Source organism: Armigeres subalbatus, chromosome 2 (assembly GCF_024139115.2).
Source record: "Armigeres subalbatus isolate Guangzhou_Male chromosome 2, GZ_Asu_2, whole genome shotgun sequence".
In the NCBI taxonomy this organism is placed as follows: Eukaryota; Metazoa; Arthropoda; class Insecta; order Diptera; family Culicidae; genus Armigeres; species Armigeres subalbatus.
The window spans coordinates 301,912,175-301,930,712 of NC_085140.1; the positions used below are offsets into that span (position 1 = coordinate 301,912,175).

The 18,538-nt window shown below is 39.1% G+C and overlaps 1 protein-coding gene across 2 annotated transcripts in view; it reads right to left on the bottom strand.

Moving 5' to 3' along the window:
* LOC134212501 (sodium/potassium-transporting ATPase subunit beta-2) overlaps nucleotides 1–9,687 on the bottom strand; it is an 84,612-nt gene extending 74,925 nt beyond the window's left edge. Inside the window, exon 1 of one of the 2 annotated variants that reach the window (XM_062690438.1) lies at nucleotides 9,575–9,687. The gene's annotated coding sequence lies outside the window, so the exon portion shown is untranslated. Of the gene's footprint in view, nucleotides 1–9,097; nucleotides 9,439–9,574 lie in introns of those variants that run through there. The other variant, XM_062690437.1, reaches the window with a different exon arrangement.
* Between the last annotated feature and the right edge of the window lie 8,851 nt (nucleotides 9,688–18,538).

Here is an 18,538-nt window from a genome sequence, read left to right on the forward strand (position 1 = left end):
TTTTATTTTTATCTTATTTAATTTTAAAATTCAACTGACTTCTTATAAGTCTTATTGAATATCTTAACTTATGATACAATTAATTTACAAAGACATCACCCAACCAAATTTCTCAGAATGTTTTCAGATTGCATTATTCATTTCGATATAGGCATGAAATGAGTCAACGAACAGCCCATGATATAAAAAAAGGCAGAATTATACCAAACGTCCATTATGCCTAAGGTTCATTTTGCCTTACGTCCGTTATGCTTAACGTCCATTATGCCTAACGTACTTATGGCTAACGTTGCGGACCCCAGACAACATCCTAGACCAGACCGGAAATCGAACTCACCATCTCTGAATTGGCAGTCCTACGCCTTTGCTCGCAAGGTTACTGGACCCCATTGGTTGATATTGGCTTTGTATTGAGCTCAGTTGACTGCGAGAACTTAGAACATTCGATTTGGACAGGACATTAATAAATCGTAAACCATGCGCATTGTCTATGAGCACCAGAATGGACACGATGGATTGCTATAGGCTTTGCTTCAGTCACAGTTGACTTAAAAGATCAATTGGTGTGAGTTCTAGAACTATTTAGAGAACTTAGAAGATCGGGTTTGAACACATCTAAATCGTAAATTATGTACATGGTTTTAAAGGGTCTGTGTGGACACCATGGATTGCTACTGACTTTGAATCAAGCCTAGTTGGCATGGTAGATCAGTTCATCTGAACTCATGAATGATTTGGAGAACTTAGAACATCCAGTTTGGACATATCTAGATCGTAAATCATTCACATGGCCTCCAAGGTCCTGTATGGACACCGTGGGTTGCAATTGGTTAGCGCAGTTGTCTTGGTAGACCAATTCGTCTGAACTCCAGAATGTTTTGAAGAACTCATAACATCCGGTTTGAGCATATCCAAATCGTAAATTATGCACATGGGCTATAAGGACATGTATGTAGCCTATGGGTTGCTATTGACTGTGCATTGAGCCCAGTTGACATGGTGAATCAATTGGTCTGAGCTCTAGAATAATTTGGAGAACTTAGAACATCCGGTTTGGATACATCTAGATCGCAATTTTCTTCCATATAAAAGTCTCCCAGCAGCACTTGAGCCAACCAATTTAACTTATGAAAAAACTGAACATTGCTACTAATGTATTAATCCCGTCTATGTCACAAGCAAACAACATTTAATGCCTAGAAAGACTTGAAAAGTTATCTGCTAAAATTTTCAGCATATATGTATAAAGTTGAAAACGATGGAGGAAAATATGAAAACCACCTATTTTGAAGTTACTTGCAAATTCGTTTACGGACTAGTTCGGTTGATCTATAATCTGAAATAGAAAGCAGAGAGCCTATATTTTAAAGTGTAGGTATTCAGTCTCGTAAGAGAATATGACGGATTATTTCTACTATTTTCCTTTCTCGTACACAAAAGGGCTGTCCATAAACCGCGTAGACTCTTAGGGGGGGGGGGCTAAAAATTCTACGTTAGTCTACGAAGGGGGGCGGAGGGTCTAAAAAACCTACGTTAGTCTACGAAGGGGCCGGGGGGGGGGGGATGTAGGGGAAGGTGGTCGGTTGTCGGCACCCTTTTGTTTTTGCTCCATAACTTTCATTCAATTGCACAATCTGGTGATATTTCCATAGGGGCCGTACACATATTACGTAAGCACTTATGGAGGGAGGGGGGTTCGTCATTTTCTTACGCACCATATAAATAAAAAATCATTTGTATGAAAAAAATCTTACAAGGGGGGAGGGGAGTCAAAAAACCCAGAAAAAATGCTTACGTAATATGTGTACGACCCCATACCAATCGAGGCATATAGGCATATGCCAATAACTGGTGGAGAGTTTTGTTTTATTTCATCTTTTGGAAAATTTTAATTAACAATTTTGTAAAGCGTTGATTTTATGCCATTTCGAAAAAGGTGGTCGGTAGACGGCACCCATTATGATGGGGCATTATGGCTGGAAAGATCAAGATTTATTGTGTCAATAGCAATAGAATTGATTACATTTAACTACATTATACACATTTTATCAAGATTTTAAAATTGTTGGTTTTGCTAACGAATTGGGTTATAACCTGAAATTAGGCAATAGGTTATTGCACGAATCTTGGCTATCTCTTTCCCACTTGATAAAAATCAGAAAACAACAGGACCACTACCTGTCAAATTTGACAAGTACTGGTCCTGTTGTTTTCCAATTTTCAACATGTGGAAAAGAGATAGACGATGTGATGACGTCACCGTGCAATAGAGTATACACTGATGATTTCCCTTGATAATCACCTGGGTGCCGACAACCGTAATGAGGAACCCTTCTGAAAAGTGAAAATAATTGTTAAATAGAGTAAATTTGCTTTGTAAATACGTAATGCGCTCACCATTTCGATCGTTTTTACTACAGTTTATAACACTTAGCAGATGACCAAAAAAACTTTGGAGTGGGTTTTCACTTGACAAAAAAGTGAAAGAAACAAAAGTTTCTATATGCTTCGAAAATGGGCGCAACAAGATCGTGCTTACTTAGCACGCGTATGGCAAATGTCAAAATAACCACATCTGTTTTCTTTCAAAAGTTGCGACGGGGTGCCAACACCCGACCAGTGCCGACAACTGACCACCTTCCCCTACTAAAAGTCCACGTAGACTTTTCCTTTCTTTTTAGAAAACAATGTATACAGGAGCTTTGTACGAAATTCACTTGTTTGATTTTTTCAAAGGATTTTTCCAGTTTTTGTTTGCAAGACTTTGACTAAATAACCTCTTGATTTCCTCCAGAAAAATCTAATGAATTTCGCAGAAGTAATAGTCTGAACTTCCGCTTAAAAGTATCATGTATTTCAGATGAGCAGAATAATTCCCTAAAGTATTCGATAAAAACTTTCGAAAATTGTTTAAAATTTCAACTTGGATTTTATTGTAGATTTTATTGGAAAATCGATACATACTTTATGGCAAAAATCCATGTATTTTGAAATATACATATCATGCGTCGGCACATACTTAATTGCATACAAATTCACACATGGATACTATGACCCACATGAATAGTATGTGTGAACACTCATGCAATGCATGTGGGCGCATGGAATATATGTGTCGAAAATATGGAATCCATTTCGCTACCCCCATTGCAAAAATCCATGAGTAAACTCTTGAATATAATGCGGTGTTTTTTGTGAGTGTAGAGTAACTTTTGATATTTGGCAGTACAAGTAATTCTTTCACGCGAAATTTTGTAGTATTTCAACGAAAAATTCTTTGGAATTGCCAAAGGAAGCATTTTGGAATATATAAGAAAAAGTCTATGGTGTTTCCAGAAGACATTCCTTGGAATTTTAAGGCGAATTCTCGGATGAATATTCAACGGTATACTGCATGGAATTTTCAAGAAAAGCATCGGAATTTTCTCGGAGAGTTATTTGGAGTATTATTGACAAATTTTAAAGGTTATCAATTGGGAAACTCTACGAATTTTCCACGAAGAAATTTTGAAATTCTCAAAATTCTGCAGTTTTGGTGAATTGGTCAGCTGCGAGACATATTTTAAACAATGACGCGCCAATTCAAAAGTGTCGGCGGCTTCGAGAATAGGTTTCAGGAGCTGAGGACAGAGGATTAAATATGACTTCGTTTTAAATTGATTTTTGTTTTGTCGGATTTTGTTCAGATTTTGTTATGTTTGCAATTTAAATTTTATTGTAATGTTTACACGCTTTAACGGATTTGAATAGACGAATTGCTCAAAACGTGGTTGATTTCCATAATTTCCAATCACATATGATATTTTGTAAAATTTGGTAAGATCTACGTAGACTTCAAGGAGAGAGGGAAGGATTTTGGAAAAGTCTTCGAAAGTTTACTAGTGGAGAGGTGGTTCGAAAGTGTGAAATTTCGGTCTACGTGGTTTGTGGACAGCCCATAAGTTATTCGCTCCTATTTATCAATTAACAATAGCGTCTCACTACGGTTCATATGTCTCATTATTTTTGCACATTTTTCAAAATGTTTCTAGGTGGGGATTGGACGTAGAACGATCGGAGATCGCGTCCAGACATGTTTTCTTCAGTAAGCAGAACGATCGGCCGGTAACCGAAATTTTGTTCTGCTTCGTGCGTATGTGTAAACTAATTAGAAAGTAAAAGTTTAAATCGCGTCTTCAGTAAGCAGAACGGTCGGCCGGTCATCATAGTTTTATTCTGCTTTGTGCAGTAAGCAGAACGATCAGCCGATCACCGAAATTGTGTTCTGCTTTGTGCGGCCTTTAAAAAAAATAGTAGGGGAGACTGGGGAGACTTGATCCCCTTTTCGGGTTTCCGATGTATCCCAGCCAAAAATAAATAAACATACGAAATTTCCACACAGACTCTCTAAGAAATATAGTATTTAACTTTACTGATGTATGACAGTCCTTAAATTATTGTTGTTTTGATGCACAACCGATTTCTTGGAGTGCTGTCAAAAACCGACTTTTAAAATATTCAGGGGAAAATGACTCTTTTTCAAGAACTTGCTTTGATAATATTAGAAAGGTGCACTCAGATTTTTTAAATATTTTTTCATCAAAATACGCGGAATTTTAGAATTGCTGTGCGTATACGTGAACGATTTTTGTTATTGAATTCGACAGCACATGCAATTTTAAAATTTGGGGAGACTTGATCCTCTTTTTATGATATCTACGCAATAAATAATTTTTCCTGACAACCCTTCATCAAATCTGTCAAATCTACAAAAAATTAGAAGCCTGAGAATAGATTTATATTTTTTTAATTTTTTCGCCAAATTTTTGTATGGGTGACTAATGGGGGATCAAGTGTCCCCATATTGAGGCAATAACTTCAAATCCAAATATCCTAAAACTTTGATGGAATGTTAACATTTTCATCACTGCAGATCATTAAGCATATTTATGGCTTTGTGCTGTGAAAAAACGAAAGCATTTGGTCATTTTTATGAAAAGTTGTTCAAATTTTGTACGGCCAATAAAAAAATCTTTAGGAAGGTCAAAACTCAAAACATACAAACCGCCCTGCAGAATAAATAAAGGCTGTCAATCCAAAAAATAACTCACCACATAAAGGTCATTTTCCTAGAGGATCTATACTAAAAAATACGCTAGAACAAAACTACTTTAGTCCTCGATAAAACAGGGGGTGATCAAGTCTCCCCATGGATCAAGTCTACCCACCTTCCCCTATTGTTTTCATCGATCAAACTACACGCTATACAGGCATACCGTTTACCAAAACGAACCCTGCCACTTTCCCTACCCCATATATTCAACATCCCAATGATCTCTCGTGGAAATGCAGATGACTCGTCGGCTTCTATCAAAGCGAGTATTACGTCAACAATTTCCTACCTATTCCTTAATTGATTTGCATTCAGACACGGCCGGCGCTGGTATTGCTTATTTTTGGGTCACCAGTTCTTACACATTGAAGATAATGTTAGTCCTAAACCTTATCTGTTGGTTCTCTGTGTAATTACAGCTGACCTGGCAATAACGGAGTTTAGCAACTGTGGGCGGTCAATCATGCTCATGCTCATTTTTCAGAATGTTTCTAGGTGGGGTTTAAGCTTTATCCCACATCCACTCTCGATAAAAGCTTCTCTGGATGTTGTCCGCCGCGCACTAGTGATGGCCTATCTATCCAAGTTGCATTCGACGCGGAATCCTACCCCATTGTTTCCTATTGAAAATTGGGCGTATCAGACTATGCGATCAGAATTTATGGTCAAAATACTTTTTTTTAATACCAAAATATCGTGAAAAGTCAAACTCATTTTTTTTGCACTTATCCTGAATGGATTTTCTTGCAACAGGTTGCATTCGATGCGGAATCCTGTCCAATTTTTTTTTAAATTGGCCAGAACAGACAATGGCCTCGAAAATTATGGGCAAATACTACTTTTTATATGCACGAGAAAGGAACCATTGCCGCTAGATGGAGCAATCGGGTTTGAAGTTTGTCAAAATATTTCAGAAACTATATATTTTAAGCTAATGGTATGTTTTATAGATTTCATGTTATAGTGGTCCAAGGGCGGTACACAAAACATTGTGTAAACCTAACATTATGTGTGCTGCTTATTTAGATTTTGTAGCAGTCCTAACTGATATTTGCCTTATGCATGCTAAAAAACATTTGATTAACATGATTTTTGATAGGTAGCCATTAATACTAGCAAGCAATACACGTAATAATTTCAATGACACATAATGAAAACATATTAAAGCATATTCAAAAAAGTAATACCGTTCAAAATACGAAAATCGAAAATTTGGTTTTGGTAGGCCATTCGTTCTAGCTACTCCATTGTGGAGTGTGGGTGCAAACGAGCATGGAAAGATGTCTGTTGTAGTGCCAAATTGGTGATTCAGGGTTAATTGTTTGAATGTATTCTAATTAGATGGAAAAATGTTTCGTCATTTTGATACTAAGTGCAAGATATCAACATCGCTTCTCTACGGCGGGTCTCACCATAAACGTCAACAAGACCAAATCGATAAATGTTAACCAGAATAATCTCAACTAACAGCTGGGCAAGCAGTAACTTTTTCACGTTTAAAAATAGTCACGCGAACAGGAACGACATTAGCAATCTAATACTTATGCATCTACTGCAATAATACATCGTTTTGTAGAGAGATATTTATCAATGCTTCTTTGAAAAATTGTATCAAGCCTAGTTTATTTATATTACGCAAGATTCATGCACTTCTTCATCTGATAAACGCAATAAACCTACGAGAAAACTAGATCAACATTTGAAAAGGGCGTAACAGCCAAAATTTATTCCTTCTGATTCATCGTCTACATATAAAGCTTTATATGTGGACGAAGAATAAGAAGGAAAAAAAATGGTTGTTACGCCCTTTTCAAATGTTGGTCTAGAAAAGTTAAGTAGGTACTTAAGTAGGCAGGTAGTGCAACAGATTTTTCTTTTGCCGAATAAAGTAGTTTTTGGAATGGACTTACCTATTTTCGCACATTAAATGAACGAATAACAATCACACTATTTTAGCATTAATATTAGCAATATTAAATTCACTATTTTCATTAGTATAGTGACACAATTAACAAAAAACTTTTTTGAACAATATTAGGACATTCGTTGCCAAAATACGACTGACAATTTTCGCTTGAAGCAGCACATTATAATAACAAACGATTACAGTGAATAATGCACCAACATTTTATGGGCTGAAAAAGCATCTAACACCAGAGCCGAAATTAGGAAAATTGGCCGAACATAAAGTCCATTTCTCACGAAACTTTTGATGGATTAAATGATAGATTGTGAACAATTATTGTTGTTTTTGACTACTTAGCGTAATAACCAAAAGTAAGAAAGCCGTTTGGTGGCATAATTTTGCTTAGCTCTTCAATATATGAATATTTAAATCGATAAATGTGCTCAACCACAGCATAATAGGCTAAGGTTTGAGCCATATATCTTATCAAGAGCTCCAATCATTTTAGTAAATGCACCAAAATCCGAGTATTCAATTCTAACGCATATGAGTTGAGAGATTTATGGTGTTCCAATCAGCATTGGTAACGCTGAAGCTGGAAGTATTATTCAACCGATGACTTCTTCTTCTTCTTCTTATTGGCATTGCAGCCCCCACTGGGGCATTGCCGTCTCGCTGTTTAGTGTTCATTCAGTTATTATTAACAGTTATTAACCGAGAGGTTACAAAAGCCAAGTTTCCATTGTTGCATTCGAATATTATGATGATACTTTTATGCCAAATGCAATCATTCTCGAGACAGTTTCCCATCCGAAAATTGCCTAGACTGGCACCGAGAATAGAACCTAGCCACCTTCAGCATGGTCTTGCTTTATAGCCGCGCATCTTACCGGTAGGCTAAGGAGGGTCCCATTCAACTGATGACTACAATATATAAGTAATCCGGACCTGAAGGCCTCCCAACTGAAATTAGCATTCGATTTAAATGACATTGTCATCAAAAACCGATATCAACAGAAATACGAGAGTTTAAATTGAGTTGATATTGTAAAAGACTTTGCAATGTTGCAAGTCATTTATAATTGTATATATAAGAATACAAGTTTATTTGTGTAATAATCTAGTAATTTCGTTTAAGCCAAGTTTTATACAGATCATGGTAAATTCTTATACAGAATTATGAGGAAATTTATCAGTCGGGTGTATAACTTATGTAATATCACAAAAAACGAGCTTATGATTGGGCATCTCAAACTATGTAATACCCCTTTTGAAGCATAATCCGCTTAATGGAACTTCACAACGAGTAATACACAGAAAGAAACTAATCAGGGCCAAAAACATACCGACCCAAACATATTCCGGGACGACATGAATCTGTTTCAACAAGTTTCAAACTGCAATGGAAATTGCATACGCTCATATTTATGCTGTTATTGGTATTCCAATTATGTGCTTTGTTTTTCGTGTAAACTTTGACAACTTTTTCTATCTTTGTTACTATTAAAAACTATGGCCGCATACTCAAATAAATTCAAATTTGATTAACAGATAATTCTCGTTCACGGTTTGATCATTCCAATTAATAATTTTAGTTGTGAGAAAAAATACTTTCCGTCCCTACCTATATGACGTTCAGCAGCTCACCAATCGATACGGAACCGATCCTCTTGTTGATACCGCAAAGTTGCATAAAAATGCAATCATTCTCTCTTTTGGCCATTCCCATCCCACCGAACGACCCACAGTTGGCCGTTGTCGCGTGCTTGCACTGGAAAACCACCCACATCTCTCTCGCGGTTTCTCGGAGCCAAAGCGCACTGAAGAGAATCAAACGAGAATTACGAACAGCGAGTGTTATGGAACCGTCACCACTAATGGAACATTGTAGCAGTTTTCGAGAGCTGTTCACCATTTTTCACACACATTTTCACTTCATCGACTAGCGAGCGAGGGTGGGAAGGTGAGAGAGCGCGGGAGAGTAAGAACGAGTTCAAATTGCTGCCGTGAATTTTCACTACTGGCTTTTCCGACTGTTTGCGCAAAATGAAACAGGCCGCATGCGCCCCCACTTCGATCGACGCTGCAGTGATACTAACACCGTGATGCCAGGCAAGGAAGTCGATTTCGAAGGGGCCGCCTGGTTGTCTGCTGGTCCGGACGCGGTCGGTCGGTCCGTATGTGGGGTAGCGAGTGTCCTTGTTCCTGATTGCGGTTCCTTTTGCACCTTCTGTCAGGTTTCCTGATTCCTTTGCAGGGCGATATTTTTTCACGTCTGGCTCAGGATCCGACAGTCCGCTCCAGCACTTTCTGTTGTAAGTATTCGGGTGAAAATTTTAACACGCTCCTGATGCTGCGTAATTGATGGGACGTTTCGACCTTATAGATTCCTGTGGAGTTCACTTTTAGTTTTAACTTAAAACCTTTTTTCGCTGGTCAGAAATCAATTTTGAGCAGCCCCGGTAGCATTAATCGTTTGGATCTTTCCGCAATGCAGCAGATCTAGCGCCAAGGCTCAAACAGGATCGAAAAAACGAAAATCTTACGGTTTCTATTGGGATGACAAAAATTTTCACCAGAATCACTGTATACCACAGAAGAGCACACAAGAAAGGACAAACGCGTACACTCTATGACCACATAGAACCGACTTCTCTATGCAAGTGAAGCCACTGAAACTGGATTCAGGCCGTCTACGATGCACAGCCAATGAGTTTTCTTTCTCATGGACGTAGGTAGCGTTAAGAGGATAGGGGCTGAAGACTTTCTTAATTTTGAATGATGCGGAATGAACTTTTTTTTATCTTCTTCTTCCTCTATTAGCATTTCCTCAGTTATTAACCCAGGGAATCAATAATTTTTCCACCCGAAAACATCCTAGACCGAACTGATAAATCGAACTCACCAGCTTCGGATTGCCAATCCCACACAGTTCGAGTAAAATCTGTGAATTTTCATGCAAGGATGTGATTGACCTTCGTGCTTAAGAACATAAAGTTATAGCAAATATTATATATTAACAATATAGTCCACTCTTGCTGAAAACAGGCGAACGCGACAAAAGCGCTCCAACGGATGGCGGTTTGAAAGCGCATCATTGCTTCTATATCGACGCATTGTTGCGTCCAAAACAATTAAAACAAAATGTTAAACGTCATGTCATCCTCTCAATAATCTTGAGCCACCATGAGTAGGGGAAGAGACACCAAAAGAACCCCCCCCCCCCCCTACTCTTCCATTGGAAAATGCAACTGGCAGATCCCGAATTATACGTGTCCTAACGTATAGATTTAGAACTAGGATCGCAATGCTTCTATGAGTTCCATATACTCGATGGTGGCCGGGTTCAAATTCGCAAGCTCGACAGTGCTCTTCCGGTTTTTGTCAATAGGGGCCCAAAGTTTGCTTTTTCTCCAGATACAGGCAACTTACCAAACTTCGGAAGTAGTGCGCTAAACAACGCATCAATTAGTTTGACAGATAAAACTTCGGAAGAAAGTTCGGTTCGGAAGTCCCGACTACCGGTCGTTACATACACGCTAAAAATGAACTACTCAAAATTGAGTCGAATCCGACTCATTTTCATTAAAAACGGGACAACTCAAAATTTGAGTAAAAGATACTACTTCAATAAAATGATGATTGCACTTAAACTAGGAGTCTGTTTGTCGTAAAATGCACTTAGATAGATAGATAAACTTGATTCGCATCTGTCGTGTTAAAATTGATGGAAGGCCAAGCTTAACTTTCGCGAAATCATCATTTTATTGAAGTAGTATCTTTTACTCAAATTTTGAGTTGTCCTGTTTTTAATGAAAATTAGTCGATTCGACTCAATTTGAGTAGTTCATTTTTAGCGTGTAGCACAAAAAAAAATCACGATGGCCCACGTTTCTATACAGATACTTTTCAGATATTTCAGACGATTGTGACATAATTTCAAATGTCTCGGTAATATTGTTTTTCTGGCTATTGTTTTCAAGATGGACCAAACCAAATGATAAATTCAATTTAAACCCGGTGAGTTAGAAGGCAATTCATTCTTGTTTGAAAAAAAAAAAATAGAAAAAAGCATTCACAAAGAATAAAAGTTTTTTATTAACATGAAATGACTCTCAGCATTCTCAGAATATACATCTGTTACAGCCTGCTGAGTTTTTATGCCCATAGAGCTACTGATATGGGCCACATGAAACTTGTCGGACTTACTTCGTGAAAATGTCTTCTTTTACAGAATGGATTACATACCCCATTATCTCATTTCGGGCAAGAATAATCAAGTCGAGTCAAGTACGAGACACTGAAGACGACCACACAGTTGTGGTCGAAATACGTATCTGCAAAGATGTCGAGGATTGATTGGTGGAATTAAATGCCGGATTGCCAATCCCACACAGTTCGAGCAAAATCTGTGAATTTTCATGCAAGGATGTAACAAATTGACCTCCGTGCTTAAGAACATAAAGTTATAGCAAATATTATATATTAACAATATAGTCCACTCTTGCTAAAAACAGGCGAACGCGACAAAAGCGCTCCAACGGATGGCGGTTTGAAAGCGCATCATTGCTTCTATATCGACGCATTGTTGCGTCCAAAACAATTAAAACAAAATGTTAAACGTCATGTCATCCTCTCAATAATCTTGAGCCACCGTGAGTAGGGGAAGAGACACCAAAAGCATCCCCTTCCCCCCTACTCTTCCATTGGAAAATGCAACTGGCAGATCCTGAATTATACGTGTCCGAACGGATAGATTTGGAACTAGGATCGCAATGCTTCTACGAGTTCCATATACTCGATGGTGGCCGGGTTCAAATTCGCAAGCTCGACAGTGCTCTTCCGGTTTTTGTCAATAGGGGCCCAAAGTTTGCTTTTCTCCAGATACAGGCAACTTACCAAACTTCGAAGTAGTGCGCTAAACAACGCATCAATTAGTTTGACAGATAAAACTTCGGAAGAAAGTTCGGTTCGGAAGTCCCGACTACCGGTCGTTACATACACGCTAAAAATGAACTACTCAAAATTGAGTCGAATCCGACTCAATTTCATTAAAAACGGGACAACTCAAAATTTGAGTAAAAGATACTACTTCAATAAAATGATGATTGCACTTAAACTAGGAGTCTGTTTGTCGTAAAATGCACTTAGATAGATAGATAAACTTGATTCGCATCTGTCGTATTAAAAATTGATGGAAGGCCAAGCTTAACTTTCGCGAAATCATCATTTTATTGAAGTAGTATCTTTTACTCAAATTTTGCGTGGTCGCGTTGTTAATGAAAATTAGTCGGATTCGACTCAATTTTGAGTAGTTCATTTTTAGCGTGTAGCACAAAAAAAAATCACGATGGCCACACGTTTCTATACAGATACTTTTCAGATATTTTAGACGATTGTGACATGATTTCAAATGTCTCGGTAATGTTTTCGGTGTTTTTCTGGCTGTTGTTTTCAAGATGGACCAAACCAAATGATAAATTCAATTTAAATCCGGTGAGTTAGAAGGCAATTCTTTTTTGTTTGTAAAAAACAGAAAAAAGCATTCACAAAGAATAAAAGTTTTATTTTAACATGAAATGACTCTCAGTATTCCCAGAATATACATCTGTTACAGCCTGCTGAGTTGTTATGCCCATAGAGTTACTGATATGGGCCACATGAAACTTGTCGGGACTTACTTCGTGAAAATGTCTTCTTTTACAGAATGGATCACATACCCCATTATCTCATTTCGGGCAAGAATAATCAAGTCGAGTCAAGTACGAGACAATGAAGACGACCACACAGTTGTGGTCGAATTACGTATCTGCAAAGATGTCGAAAATTAATTGGTGGAATTAAATGGAGAGGAGGATTGACATCCACCATTGCCTTATACTTTTTAGGAAGGTATATACAGGACATAAGCTTGATATCATAGATAGAAATTGGAATTGCCGCTTGCGATTCTACTAAAAAAATACAGCCCTTGTTTGACAATTTTAGAACAAAAGCTTCCTCGGAAATCACTTGGAGAGCTTGGAAGATCAAGACCATCTAATACTACCAAAGGAATGATAATGTCCAATAAGACACTCTTGAACCTATCTTTGAACGTTGCTCTTTTCGGACGCATACAGTCGATTTCGAAGATGTGTTTGCAAGAATACTTTTTTCGGGGAAATGTTACATTCGGGAAATTGTTACATTCGGACCATTGACTTTAGTATACATCGAGATGTGGAATAGAAGATCCTTGGAAAATTGATCGAAAGAAACATCATAGTAACAGAGAAAATATTTTAAGTATGGCCTCATTTGTTTCCACGAGTCGATATCGAGTCGTAGAACATGGAGTGCCTATTGTAGCTTGTGAAAATAATGAATGAAATCTTATCGGCTCAATAAACCTGCTGTGATGTTTAGCTCTGAACGGATACATCGTTCAGGACTTGGTTGATCGGGTTCGGGATCGCACGTTCTAAACCCCAGTTTGATTTGAAAAATTATGAAGGTCTGTAGTAGCTTGTAAAAGTGTTGAGTAAAATCCTATCAGCTCAACGGACCTGCTGAAATGTTTAGCGATGATCGTATACATGTTTCTAGACTGGACGAAAAGGTCTGTAGTGGCTAGTAACCATAATGAGTGAATATCTATCGGCTCAATTGACGTGCTGGGATGTCTAGCGTTGCACTAATACTTCGTTAAGGGCTTGGTTGATTGGGTAGATCGTATGTTCTAAGCCGTTTCTCGAGACCCTGAAATATGTTACAATAATTCAAAACTCGATAATTTCATGTCTTATGATCACATATATATTTTTGGACATTTTCTCAGCCTTGAAAATTTTGTTTCTGGAGATATTTTCGAGAATATGTACTCCAGAACAGTTTAAATGGCCTATGACATCCGAAAAACTATTTCATCACCTTTTTAGTTCTTTCTATACTTGATTTTTTTCTGGGCCTAGCAGAAAAACCCAGTTCTGTACGTTAAATCCATGTAAAAAAAATCGTGTTGAAAGGGTTAGGTCAAGGGCTTTGAGTCTACACGCGAAAAACATTCCGAGAGTTTCTTGGATGGTATAGAACATATACTGTGAACGCATTGCAATCTAGGTATCACTAAGAGTATCTACCATATTTGGTTGCACTTATAGATTCAAAGGCCTTAACTCCAGGGAATTCTTGAATGGCCAAGATCATATACCGTGAACGCATTTCATTCTTTTCACAACTAAAAGCATGTAGCATATTTGAAACAGACTGGCTGATATTAGGTTGCGTGTGTAGAGCCAAAGGCCTTAACTCCAAGGAATTCTTGAATGATCAAAAATATATACTGTGAACGCATTTTATTCATTTTATCACTAGGAGCATGAACCATGTTTGAAACTGACTGGCTGACCTTTGGTTATGCGTGTAGACCCAAAGGCCTTAAGTCCAGGGAATTATTGGATGGACAAGAACATATATTGTGGACGCATTTTAATCTTGGTATTTCTAAGAGTGAAAAAGCAGAGCATGGAGTTGGTTTCGTAGTGATGGGCAAGCAGATGAAGCGAGTGATGCGGTGGAAACCCATTAGCGAACAAATCTGTGTGTTGAGGATACGGGGCAAATTCTTCATTTACAGCATAATCAACGTTTACGCACCGACAAACGATAAATCCGACGACGTGAAGGACACGTTTTATGAATGTCTTGATAAAGCCTATGGAGAGTGCCCAAAGCATGATGTGAAAATTGTTATCGGAGACGCTAACGCTCAGGTCGGTAGAGACTCTGGTCGGGGCGGTCCGAACATTGACTCTGATCACTACCTCGTTGTCAGTAAAATTCAATCACGGTTGTCAACTGTATCGAACGAAAGATCGCAGCGAACGATGCGTTACAATATCCAGCGATTGTCGGCGGAAGGAGTATCGGCTGAGTACCACCAGAAGCTCGACGAACGTATAAGTGCAATCAACGTTAGCGACAACATCAACGATCTATGGGAGTCGATCCATGGAGCGGTGAGCACAACAGCACGAGAAGTGGTAGCCACTGCTTAGAGGTGACCCAGGACGGGTTGGTTCGATGTGGAGTGTCAAAGAGTGACAGACGAGAAGAACGTTGCCAGAAGCCGGATGTTGGTGCCGGGTACCCGATCGAATAGAGATCGGTACAAGGAAGCAAGAGCAGCCGAAAAACGAACCCACCGCAGGAAGAAAAAAGAGTACGAAGAACAAGTTATTAGTGAGGCGCAGGAAAAAATAGTTCTGCACCATATTACGTCTTGAAGGCTTGAAGAGTCCTTCGTCGGTGAATACCAAGCAGGTTTTCGTGAGGACCGATCAAGGACGTATCAAATGTTTACCCTGAGTCAAATTATTGATAAATTCCGGGAGTACAACTTGCAGACACATCATCTGTTTATTGATTTCAAGGCGGTGTACGATTCAGTGAAACGGAATGAATTATGGCGAATTATGCTTGAACATGGTTTTCCGGCGAAACTGATACGGCTGATTCGTATAACGTTGGACGGATCGAAATCAAGTGTAAGGGTTGCGGATGAAATATCGACGTCATTTGTTACCTTAGATGGATTAAAGCAGGGTAATGCACTCTCGAATCTACTGTTCAATATAGCGCTCGAGGGAGCGATTAGGAGAGCTGGTGTGCAATGAAGCGGTACCATTATCACAAAATCGCATATGCTCCTGGGATTTGCGGACGATATCGATATTATCGGAATTGATCGCCGTGCCGTGGAAGAGGCTTTTGCGCCTTTTAAGAGGGAGACAGCGAGGATTGGACTCACGATCAATACCAGCAAAACGAAGTATATGGTCGCTGGCAATCAACGTGGGTTCATTAGTGGTGGTGGTAGCGAAATGGTGCTGGATGGTGAAAAGTTTGAAGTGGTAGAAGAATTTGTGTATCTTGAAACATTAGTGACGTGCGGTAATGATGTTACCCGCGAGGTAAAAAAGCGTATTGCAGCTGCAAATAGGGTTTATTACGGACTTCGTAACCAGCTTAAGTCCCGTAGTCTGCAAACGAAAACAAAACTCGCGTTGTATACTACTCTGATTCTTCTGGTGGCTTTATACGGCCATGAGACAGTGTAGTGTTTGAGCGTAAAGTGCTGCGGACAATACTCGGCGGTAAACAGAAGAATGGTATCTGGCAGCGTCGCATGAACCACGAGTTGTACCAGGTGTATAAAGGGCTGGATATTATTAAGCTTATACAACACGGCAGACTACGGTGGGCTGGTCACGTTGTTTCGTAGAGCTATAGCCCATCAAGTATCAAGTAAGTATTACTAAGAGTATGTACCACATTTGAAACGGACTGGCTGACGTATGGTTACGCGTGTAGACCCAAAGGCCGTAACTCCAGGGATTTCTTGGATGGCCGAGAACATATACTGTGAACGCATTTAAATATTGGTATCACTAAGACCATCTGCCATGAAACAGGCTTGCTGATCTCTGGTTAAGCTTGTAGACTCAAAGGCCTTAACTCCAGGGAATTCTTGGACGGCCAAGAATATTTGAAACGGACTGGCTGACCTTTGGTTACGCGTGTAGACCCAAAGGCCTTAACTCCAGGAAATTCTTGGATGGCCAAGGACATATATTGTGGACGCATTTTAATCTTGGTATCACTAAGACCATGTACCAAATTTGAAACAGAATGGCCGACCTTTGGTTACGTGTGCAGACTCAAAGGTTTTAACTCCAGGGATTTTTTGGATGGCCGAGAACATATACTGTGAACGCATTCTAACATTTGCATCACTAGAGAAAGTCGAATAAAAATAAAACCTTTGCAATCCCCTTCCGCAACATTCATGTTTGTCAAAAATACTACGCCTCAAAATATATCAGATCTTACATGGAACAATATACTCAAATATAACTGCTCACTAGCGCCGCCTTATGGAAGAAGTACTCATTATACTGAGCAACGCTTTGTAGTCCTGGACAACCTGAACAACTTTGCCGAATACACAACTTGAGTGTAGATACAAAGGATCTCAAGCTAGAGCCATATTTGGCACTAATGGCACATGATATTGATCACTTATTACAAATAGCATAAGGGTCTGTTCACAAATTACGTAACGCAAAAATCCGAGTTTTTGACCCCCTCTCTCCCCTTTGAGCTTGAGCTTGAGCTTGAGCTTGATTGACTGCTCGTAGTTGCTACTCCATTATGACCAGATCAGCTGTTCTTGCACAGGGAACCAACAGATGTTTGCTTGGGTCTAGCACACATCTTCAATGTACAAGTACTGGTGATCTCATTTGTTAGGTCATACTGGCGCCTGCCACGTCAGAATGCAAGTCAATGTAGGGAAGGGGGAGGAAATGATGATGCAATCACTCGCCCACTGCAAGCCGAATATACCTCTGCACTTGCCACGAGTTTATGCGGAATTTGTTGGAATTTCTGGGTTAGGTTGGAGAGGCAGAGAGGTCCGTCTTGGTTAACGAGCTGCCAATGTGATAGATAGGAGAAGGTAACTGATGGAATTTCTAATTGGATGTAGGAAACGAGCTCTATAAGTTCATTTCCAATTCTAGCAGATTACTGTTAGAATACTCAAATTGAAGGTATAGGAATAGTAATGGAAACGGTATGGAAGTCCATTTCCAGTTCTAGCGATTGCTAGAACATGAGAAATAAAGAGAAAGATACAAAGTAGGAGAATGGAACGGACCTGGGATTGAATTCACGACCTCCTGCGTATGAGGCAGAAGCAGTAGCCATATGACTACCAAGCCCGCTTCGAAACAAGAGAGACCACGCACTGAACTGATTATTTTTATTACCGGCCGCGCAATGCAGAACACAATAATTCGGCCGACCGCGCGATCGTTCTGCTGTCCGAAACATGAGAGATCACGCACTGAACTGATTATTTTTATTACCGGCCGCGCAATGCAGAACACAATAATTCGGCCGACCGCGCGATCGTTCTGCTGTCCGAAACATGAGAGATCACGCACTGAACTCCCGAGTTTTTGACCCCCTCTCTCCCCTTTGTAACAAAAAGTAACATTTTTGGTACCCCCTCCCTCCCCCATATAACGCATAACTATGAAAATGGTAAAGGCAGATTCTTTTCCTTCTGTGTGGGTTTTAGTATTTTTTGAACATTGTTAGAATAGGAATGGCACATGATCAAAAATCAAGGATATTAAAGACGGAGCTAATAGAAACGAAAACAGAATTTGTGACCATGGCCTTTCAAATAGTTTAGCGGAGCTGTTCTCTCGAGAAATACAATATTCTCTTGGTGTTTTTACGCATATCAGTGTCCCTATGTGCTTGTTTTTGCTAATGGCTTAAGCGATAACGATAGACATATCATTTTTTAAATTGAACTGTTTAAGAATTTTGGCTTGGTTTGGAATTAAAAAAAGAACACCGAAATAGCCGGCTTTGAGATATAAACTAAAAAACTACAAAAATTAGAATGAGACAATTATGGCTAGTATGATAGTGAACAGGATGGGTTGCGTATTCATCGTCTTGATTAAGGTGAAGGTGGGTTG